The sequence below is a fragment of the Parasteatoda tepidariorum genome, chromosome 5 (genome assembly GCF_982258835.1).
Source record: "Parasteatoda tepidariorum strain Cologne lab strain chromosome 5, Ptep-v5.0, whole genome shotgun sequence".
Lineage (NCBI taxonomy): Eukaryota > Metazoa > Arthropoda > Arachnida > Araneae > Theridiidae > Parasteatoda > Parasteatoda tepidariorum.
Genome location: NC_141759.1, coordinates 71061262 through 71071997, shown reverse-complemented (window position 1 = coordinate 71071997; position 10736 = coordinate 71061262). Strand labels below are relative to the sequence as shown.

Here is a 10736-nt window from a genome sequence, read left to right as displayed (position 1 = left end):
GATAAGCAATAATAGAAAGAACAAAAGCAGAATGTCAATTGATGTCAGTGTCAGATTTTGAAGGTTTCACTAGCTTAGTTCGAGTATTGAAAAATAAAATACTAGAATATTTCATAAATATATATCTCAATTTTTTTTTTCGTATAGTATATAATGCTAACTGCTCCGGACACGCCAGAAGTAAATTTTGCAAATATAAAGTGGTGAAATTTATAAGCCTACGAATATTTTAGAAATAGTGGTGGATCAAAATCTGCTAAATTGAATTTATTAAACCAAGAATCACAATTAATAAACTTCCACTTTAAAATATACATTTGCTGTCATCCGTTGTAAGTGCTGTTATATGTATTCGTTCATGCGTCAAATTGGCGCGTGTTCGCAGAGATAGGTATATCAGAAACGTCCAAAATACTAGTGTTAACTGGATAATATTGAACAAAACTAAAATGTTGTGAAGTCTGTAGCTTACAGAGAGGCGGACTTCAACCTTACCAGTATTTAATTAGCATTACCAGTATTTTTAAACACCAGCAAATGCTTTATGGAAATTAGAATTTAAGATAAAAGATTGCAATCCTAAAGAAACTGAAAAATTTCTTATAAATATTTTATTTTAAAATTTAGTGGTAGTTAAAAGATATTCTTTTATTTTTATTTTTTAGAAAGCAAAACGTCTTCTACATAGCTGCCAACTCTTCCGGTTTTCCCGGAAGATTTTTTTTTCATATTTAAAGTGCTAGCGAAATTCATGTTATTTCACTAAAATTTTTGAATTATAACAATAATTTTAAATCAGTTTGACCACCACTACATATAAATAATTACAACAAATATATAAAAGCACATTAGTCGTTGCGCTAGCGAATATCAATGCAATTAAAATATAAATATATTTTTGAGGAAGATAATTTTTTGGTAATTGTTTTACTACCACTTGGAAAATCCATTCTCGAAAAGAGTGAATGTTGGCAGGTATGCTTCTATTATTTCTAAACAAGCAAAGTATTATTCTCAACCTGTTCATGACAGTGTTCTTTTCTTCACTTCGGAGCTGCGTACTTGAACATGACCTTAGCCTATTCATCATGTCCGTAACAATCAGTGAAGTAAATTAATTGTATACAAAAAGAATAGATGAAGGTCTGATGCAAGATTATTCCGTGGCGGCCAACGACGACTAAAATTGTAAAAAGTGGTGACTAATAAAACTGACCATACTTTTCTTAATCAAGTTACTTGAAACATTAAAATATGTAAAACGTGCACAGAAACACATAATATTATATCATTTAAATTATGACTATATGTAGTTATGTTCACTGAGGTGATAGTTATGTGAAATTACTAAACAATATTTAGATAAAAGATCGGAAACAATTTAAAGATAAAAGTGTAATTTTTAAGAACAGATTTATATCAGTTCAATTTATTATAGTATGCTACTCTTAGCAATTCACGAATGCATAACCCACTATGATCACCAGTGAATGATAGTGTAGTTAACCCGTCCCCGCCAAGTGGATGTAAATATTAATTTTTTTTTTCAGTGACAACGGATTTGTCTAGGAAACAAAAGTCATGGACTATTTATGTTTAAATTTAACTTCCAACAATTGTGCTTTGTGTAAAATATATATATATTTTTTTCCTGTGATAATGAGTGAACTGTTAAAGCTATTAGAAATTTATCAGCTTTCAATAGAATCTTCGACTAGACATTTTGACTCTGATTGTTTAAAATTTAAATAGCATCTGTTCAAATTATTCAATTTTGGATTTCTTTTCTTTTTTTAAAAATTCTAAGTTATTAAAATATAACAGCAATAATGGCTCATTCCAAGTGTAATGGACCTATGTCCGTTGAAGTCCTGTCTCAGATTTTCATGAAATTCTTTGCGTAGAAGCATTTGCTGGAAAAGCTCTAAAATAATTTTTCCAAATTTTTTGGACCAAAACTACGATAAGAGGGCAATTTTAATATTCCATTTAATTTAGAAAAATGGCACCACTAGAGAAGTTGGCTCATGTGTTCTTAGCATCTATAATTTTTTTCTTGTGGATCAATTTTCAAAGGAAAGAAAAAAGCAACATTTAAGTAATTAAACTATTAAAATTCTGGGAGTATATATATATAAGTATTTAAAAAAATTATTAAAATCATTTTCATGGTAAAAAAATTTTTTGCAATTTTTAGGAATTTTTTACGCACTAATCGCAACTTGCTACTATTATTTTTTTCATATATTTTGTATCATAAAAAAAATCAAAAAGGTGTTTTTCTTCATTAAAAAATGTAATAAAGCGGGCTTTTTAAAAAAAATTTCTTGATTTTTTTTTTCCTCATAATGCTAAATGTCATATATTTCAATGTAAAAAAAAATTCAAGATGTTTTTTGTTATTAAAGAAAATAAAAAGTTGAATGTTTTTTGACAAAATATTTCGACTTATTAATTTCACAAATACAAACCCAGGTTAAAATTTTTGCTGGAATTTGTTTGCTAGACAAGCATATAATGCTATGTACCAGCTAAAATACCAGCATATACTACCATAAATCTTTGCTGGTTCCAGCATAATTACTAGCATTCCATACCATGAATTGGCACACTTTATTGCTGGTCCAGCATACAGAAACCAACTTGTGTTGCTTGAATATCTTGCTGGTCCAGCATAATAAACCAGCTTGTGTTGCTTAAATATCTTGCTGGTCCAGCATACATTAACCAACTTGTGTTGCTTGAATATCTTGCTGGTCTAGCAACAATCAAGACCACAACTTGCTTGTTTTTTATGCTTTACTAGCAATAATTCCATAGCAACAGATGCTTTTTTTATTGCTATTCCAAGCATAATTCTCTACCAACAGTTGCTTGAATATCTTGCTGGTCTAGCAACAATCAAGACCACAACTTGCTTGTTTTTTTATGCTTTACTAGCAATAATTCCATAGCAACAGATGCTTTTTTTTTTATTGCTATTCCAAGCATAATTCTCTACCAACAGTTGCTTGGAATCTTTGCTATTCTAGCATAAAAATCCGACCACCAGTTGCTTGAAATCCCTGCTATTCTAGCATTACTTTCCTACCACCAGTTGCTTGAAATCTCTGCTATTCTAGCATTACTTTCCTACCACCAGTTGCTTGAAATCTCTGCTATTCTAGCATTACTTTCCTACCATCAGTTGCTTGAAATCTCTGCTATTCTAGCATTACTTTCCTACCATCAGTTGCCTGGAATCTCAGCTATTCTAGCATTATTTTCCTACCAACAGTTGCTTGATAACTTTGCTATTCCAGCATTACTTTTTTTACAATCAGTTGCTTTAAATTTTTGCTATTTATATCACTATTATTAATTTCTTATAATCTTTGCTATTCTAGCATTAATTTTCAAATTGTTGCTTTAAATTTTGTTATGTTTAATGCTTTCCTACTAGCAATTATTTTTACTCTTTCTCTACTATGAAGCCCACCTCTCAGGCTTGCTTTTTAACAGTAGGATTATTATGTGTGTATCTAGGATCCCTTTTTTTTTTTTTAACAAATATTAAATATGGTGCAAATATACCTTTTTTGATATTAAATAACAAAACCACAGCTGTATATCTAACCACAACTCATTTAAATTTTGTGTAAAATATATAATTACCAGTAATCATTTGATTGATATTCATATAAGAGAAGACAAATAAGAAACCTTAAAAAAGATTTATTTTGTTTAAGAATCATTAACTTTAGCAATATTAAAACATATATCCTGGATTTTATCAGATATATATCTGTTTCTTTTCTTCATAGTCTCCTCCATTTCTGTGGCAGTAACTCCTCTTTTCATTAGATATTCTCTCATCTGACCTGAAATAAAAATAAAATGTTAATATGGAAAAAGGCAAATAAAAATAAAAACAAGTTTTTAAAAAACAATAGCACTTGGAAAAGTCTTAACTTTGCTAAAAAAATCTGTTTGTTAAAGAGCAAAAATATTCCAGCTGTGGATGAATTGATGTCTATTTCTGAATAGTTAAAAGCTGAACTTTGTAGTAGTTCTGGTAGTTCTTCAGTAAAAAATAAACAACAAATTTTTAAATCTTTACAAAAATTTCAATTAAGACAATATTTAGTTTGAACTTTCACAATTTTAAACATTTATGTAGCATCTAAGTGATATTTTAAACATCTTTCACTGTAAAATTTTACATTAAGTAGCAGGAAAGCTTCTGCAATTTTTTTATATGAGCATGTTAGTCGCTACATTGCCTTTACCTGGGTGACAAGTATGTTGTGTAATCCCTGCCATTCAGATATGTATGACGTTCTTTTTTTTTTTTAAATTAATAGAATTTTCAAAGCAATTTATGAAATAAGCTCTGAAATATAAATATTGGATATATAACACAAAAATATATGCATTATACATTATTGGTATTATCTCATTACGTCCTGACAATATTTGAATTTTGGCCTCATAAGAAACTGAAGCGAATACTCCAATAAAATAGTAAAGTTAAACAGCAGAATCTATGTTTTAACCAAATAAACACCTTTTTCGTATCTAAAAACTTAGTGTAGGGAAATATTTTATCAAATTTATAACAAATAGAACTACACTGTCTCCACTACTTAAATTAGCAAAGTTGCAAAAGGCAGAGAGCATATTGTAATTAAAACTGTTGTGATCAGGATTAATTAATGATATCAGAGCCAAAGTAAAAACAGTCATTTATGTAATTTCAATCAGACACATTTGTTAAGGCATTCATAAATTAATAAAATAACTTTCAACTTATAAATTAAAATAGTACTCATAACACACTGTTACATTCCCAGTCTTTGCCAATGCAGTCAAAGGAAACAGAATATAAACAAACAATATGACAAATTTTGAGATTTCAAAGGAAGTGGTGTTCAGCAAGTGTGGAATTTAAAATAAAGAAGTCAGGCTTCAGAATATATTTTTAGTAAATGGATTGACATTTACTTTCCTTCTTTTGCTAATACTATTGACACTGAAATAAAATTTCAGATGATTAATTTTAATTTAATTGATTTTAATTCAGATAACTGGTAAGAAAGGCAAATGTTATATTATTCAAAAATTACAAAGATGTTAAAATCTCAATTGTGAGTTTTTTTGTAATTTATTAATGCATCTATTGCACAGCAGTATACACCTTTTATGTTATAAAAAAGTTTATCAAATGAATAAATACCTTACTCAATAAGCAATGCTTAAATATGCTAAGACCATTTTACAAGGAGTAACCCTATATTTATTTATTAGGAGGAGTAACCCTATTAATTCCTTTTTTTTTTTTCTAAAAGATTTTCTGTAAAATGGATTGAGTAATAAACTCTCAAAATAAAAGTAAAATTTAAAGAAAAATAAATATTACTTGATTTAGTATATACTAAGGTTAGTTGGTTTAAATTAGATATTTTAATTTTTTTAATTACAAAGTCATGCAAACATTGTTTTAAATAATTTTAATATTTTCAAAATGCTTTTTTTTTACATTAAGATATTTTAATCATTTGTCTTTCCATTTTATATTTAATCTAATGCTACACTGTGTTTTTAAGAGGATGTCATACCATGGGAGTAATTTTTCATCACAAATTTTGTTTCAATTCCATAACTAGACCTGAAAAATAACTGCGCACCACTGTGGGAAGTCCAAAAAAAAAAAAAAAAAAAAAAAAAGGAGAGAGAGAGAGATGAAACTTAAATAAAAAAAACTAGTACCTTTTCCCAATCGTTATATGCATATAGTATACATATAACCATTTAATGATCCAAAAACATCAAAATTGAGACTCAAGATAACAGAATTTTCAATTCTATGTCTCCATTATGACTTGTACAGTACTCTGTCAAGCTTTTTCTGAACGATACTTATTTTGTGAAAATTTAGACATAATTTTTGAAAATTAAAAATTATATTAAAAAATCAACACACAATTATAATAAAAATATGGATTTATTGTTTCCTACGATACACATAATAAAATTTTAAGAAAAAATACTTTGTGAAACGACCATTTTTTCCTGAAGTTGAATTTGTGAAGGTACCGCTAAATGGTAGTAAATTCGGTTTGGACAGACCCCTGTTGCAGGTAACTTAAATTTTACTGATGGATCAAAATTTTGATGCTTCAGTATCTATCAATTTGGCTTGGAAAGATTCATGTGGAAGGAGAGTTCCATCACAATTCCCATATTTCAAAGTTGCAAGGAATAGATTAAATGTATTTTGCCTCTCCAAATATTTAAAAAGAAAGTTCTTTTAATTTAGTATGTTTAACAAATTTTTCACAAATTTATATTTTTATTGTTAAATTAACTTTTTATAGTCATATTATCTCTAATATGAATCTTTTGCAAAAATATATTTTAAACTAAGTAAAAAATGTCCAAATGAAAAGGACCTATTGCTATCAATTACAGAAAGAAAAAAAACGGGGGAAATAATTCTTGGAGTTCTCTTTTTCCACAACATAATTTTGTTTAAAGTTTCCTTAAGCAAAGCAACCCCTCATTAAAAACAATCATCCCTCCAACACAAACACTAGATGGCGTGTTTAAAACCTTGATTAACATACAATTTTAAACTAAATACTTAAGTACTTCACTTACTTCCTGTCAATTCTCACACCCTTCTGTCCATGCTGTCAGTTTATTGGCTCCTGTAATGTCCTCTTCAATGGATTTTCTAAATCAAAATAAAACATTCACATTATAAATTTAAAGTTATAAATATTCATAAAAAAAATAAGTTTTATAAATAGTTATTGGAAAATGGGTGATTAACCAAATTTAATATGAATTGTATATTCTGAGAGAATATATATATTTCTAACTGAAATGCTAGGTAGAAAACATAAGTTAGTTACTCTAAGTTAAGTCACGATTAGAGCAAATGAACACATAAAGAATAAGTATTAAAATTTAAAAGTATTGTTCATTGGTTTAAGTCTCAACTTAAATAAAAATTTTTTTAGAGAAATCAGCAATTTCAAAATTCATGAAGCATTCAAATACAAGTTTTTCCAAATATCCACTGATATTCATAGCTTTGAAATTTTTGTTAATATATTGCTGTGTTAATAAAGCAAAATTGCATTAATACTCGGACGGCAATAAATTATAGCATTTTCTAAATAACATTATAATAGAAAAAAAATTTTGGTAAAAATTTTTTAGAACTACGAACAAAGTAAAAATATGTTTTTGTTTTTTTTCATCCTTCATTTATGTCTTCATTACAAAAAGCGGTATTATTTAAAAGAGAATGGATTTATTTTGCAAAAAGCATTTCAACTAATTCCTATAAAATACAATCCTTATACACCATATTTTCATTATAATATAGGAATGTCACCTTTTAAAGTGAAAATACAGCAGGTAGATTAACTAAGAGCCACACATGTATTTGCTCATGTAGACAGCATATATGCTAATTTTTATGTTCTACGAGTTGTGATCAGTAAATTCAGTGTAATTTTTTTATCAGTAAACTTGATAATATGTTTTCAGAAAATCAAATACTTTTAATTGTTAGACACAAAATAAAGAGCACAAATAAAGAGCATATAGAAGTGGTTATTATAACTAAAAGCACAATTCAAGAGTCTGAATATCGTATTAAATGTAATCAGGATTTTAATAACCACATAGCGATAGTAGTTTTAACTGTCTAAAAGCAGTCAAAACCCCATTTGAATTTATAAAAAATTGGAGAAAATAAGGTAAAACTAAGCGTAATCACTGAAATTTGCATAATAACACAATAAAAATATTTGCTTTTTTAAAACCATTTGAAATTCCAGAGCAATAACAATGGAAAAAGCAATTGAGAAACAACATAGATTTACTTGTGTTTAGAAGCTTTTCCTTGTTGCATATCAACAGTCAGCAGGCTACATCTGGCTCACTAGTCGCAGGCTGTGCACCACTATAATATTTCAAATATAGAGCAAAAGAAACAGCATTAAAATAAATATAAGTAGATACCTACACTAATAAAAATAAATCTAATTATAGATGAAAAAGCTGAAGATAAATTCACAACACCTTTTGTTATAGTGATTTTATTTTAATCAACCAACTTAAATTTTTTAAAATTTCCTACATTTTCTTTTTGTTTACTTTGCAAAATAATTTTTTAAATCCCGGCTGTGAATTCGTGAATTTATTATAAATCAATTTAAACATTTCTAATGTTAGCTATAACAAAATTAAAAAAAAAAATATTGATTACATTGATATAACAATGCTCAAGAAAATTAATGATTTTTAAAATGTTTTAGTCCTTACATATTTATTAATTTTTTTTTTTTAAATGTATTTACTTTATTAAAAATAAGGAAATGCCATTGACAAATCAAGCATGTTTTTCAAAAAGATTCAAATAAAAATAGTTAGGTTAAAAATAAATATTTGAAATAATTGATAGACATTTTTTATAGACTCTAATTTGTAATATATTTTTGGTAATTCTAAATCACAAATTTGATTCATTATTAAATTGTTCAAATTATTAATTGTAAATCACAAAATTGTTCATTATTAAATACTCTGAAATTAAAATTCAAAAGTTTTGTTTACTTAATATTTCCATTAGAAAATATTATCTTAAATAAAATAAAACAGTTAATTTTTTTTTCCTTCTTTTTACAAAAAGAATTTATTTTAACATTACATTTCAATAGAATAGGACAACAGCAAGCCAAAATTTTAATCATAACTGCGAATAAATAAATTTTAAAATAAAAAATTATTTTAATAGAAATTATACAAACGTTACTTTAACATTATCTTCAAATGCTAAAACTATTATACAACATGACGCAAACAATTAGAGAAATTAAATATGATTTAAAAGCTAATTTCGTCACACAAAAAAATTAGGACGGTAATATAAGTATTTAAGATGCAACATTTTTACTGTAAACTAAAATAAGACTTAAACAGAATCTTTCTTAAAAGAATTCAAAATGTAAATAGACTGCTAAGCCTAACATGATTGCAATTCAATGCTAATAACAACATTATAATATAGATAATAAATGCGCACGCATTATTTAAATGAAACTCAAATCAAATATTAATAATAAAGATAAAGTACATTTAAATAATAGTGATAATAATAAATAACATAAAGAAAACTCACCTCATTCATATGAATCTGCCGCCGCCATGTGTGTAAACAATTGGAGCAAGGTGCAAACGAGTTTAGTGATGAAGAGAGCGCACCAGTTTTACGGATCAAAAGTTGAAAAAGTTCAGTAAAAATTCACTAATTGAAGGGAGTAAAAGAACGTTCAGTCTATTTAGTCTCAGAGAGCGCATTTTAATAGAATTTTATTAAAATGTACATTTTTTTCCTTTCTTTTTTTTCTATGTTATTACTTGAATGCGCTTTTTATATTGCATATAAATATTTATGAGAAAAGCAACAAATAGAAAAAACAAATTAACTCAATTAACTAAATATAATCGATGAAAAATAGTTTTATTGAATAAAATTTTCAACTTTTTAATTATTTATTTTATTAAGAAACAAATTTATTATGACATTCAGTTATTTATTTAGTTTATCAAAAAATTAAAAAAAACATCAATTTTTTTATTTATTTTCCTTTTTTAAACTATCTCGTATTAATTTCCGAGTTGTTTTCTATCAATTATTTATATATAATTAAGGGTTTTATGTTCCTTGTAATAATAAATAAATATTTTAAAATAAATCTACATATTTAATAACTCTATATAAACATATTTAATAAAATGCATATAGATAATAAATAAATATATATTTTTTTATCAAGTTATGGCAAAAATGTACTGTTTCTTAACTTTACATTCACTAAAAAAAACAGTTTTTGATATTTGCTTTCGAAAATAATGACAGAATTGTGACAATGACAACAATTATGAAGAAAAAAAAAATAAATAAATAAGGACAACATTGTTCTAACAGTTTTTCTTTCTCTCTTTTTTTATGTACTTGCACATTAATTAAATGCTGGCTAATATGAAGATTTTATTAAAGCTTTTAAAAGCTTTTATTGAAGATTTTATTAAAGCTTAAATTAAACTTTTAAAATCACAGTGATCAAGCTTAACACTGGATACTGCAAAGATCTCGAAAATTAATTAAATTGAACAATAAAGGACATATTTTTAATAAAAATTTAATTACTTTCTAATAAAAATAAGTAACTAATTTTTTCACGAAATTTTCTTATGTTACGGTGTGATTTGCCGGAAAAGCAAGCTACGCACATTATGAATAGGTCTTTCAAATTTATTTTAAACGTTACATAATTCAAGGTATTGAGCATTTGATTTCTAAAGCTGTACGAGAGCTGTGGGTGATTTTTATGGGTTTCTAAATAGTAGCGTAGCTACTTTTGGGGCTCCCAGGGCAAACACCCTGCCAACACGTGGAGCACCCTCAATCTCTGGATACCAAATACTTTTAACAGGTAGTGAAATATCTTTTTATTGAAAAAGTATTTTGGGATCCCCTGGGCATTGTCCTGTTTGCCCAACTGTTAAGACATCCCTGTTTCTTACGACACAATGGCAATTCAAACAGGCACTCATTCTTTACCGCATCTTTGGAATTGACCCCAGATGGAATTGACCCCTCAAATATTATTTTCGTTATAAAGTTAACACAACAGTTATATTAACTAGTTTGAAAAGAACCAAATGGGAAATAAAAA

At 26.8% G+C, this 10736-nt stretch overlaps 1 long non-coding RNA gene across 2 annotated transcripts; it reads right to left on the bottom strand.

Annotated features, from left to right (window-relative positions):
• Positions 1–3700: 3700 nt before the first annotated feature.
• Positions 3701–9319, bottom strand: LOC147809496 (uncharacterized). Of its 2 annotated transcripts, XR_015433778.1 has the most exons (4): positions 9176–9319; positions 7878–7957; positions 6640–6715; positions 3701–3860 (listed from the first exon to the last, which is right to left on the bottom strand). It is a non-coding gene; the product is annotated as an uncharacterized LOC147809496 (long non-coding RNA). The 2 variants fall into 2 exon arrangements; XR_015433777.1 differs by having other exon boundaries at positions 3701–6715.
• Between the last annotated feature and the right edge of the window lie 1417 nt (positions 9320–10736).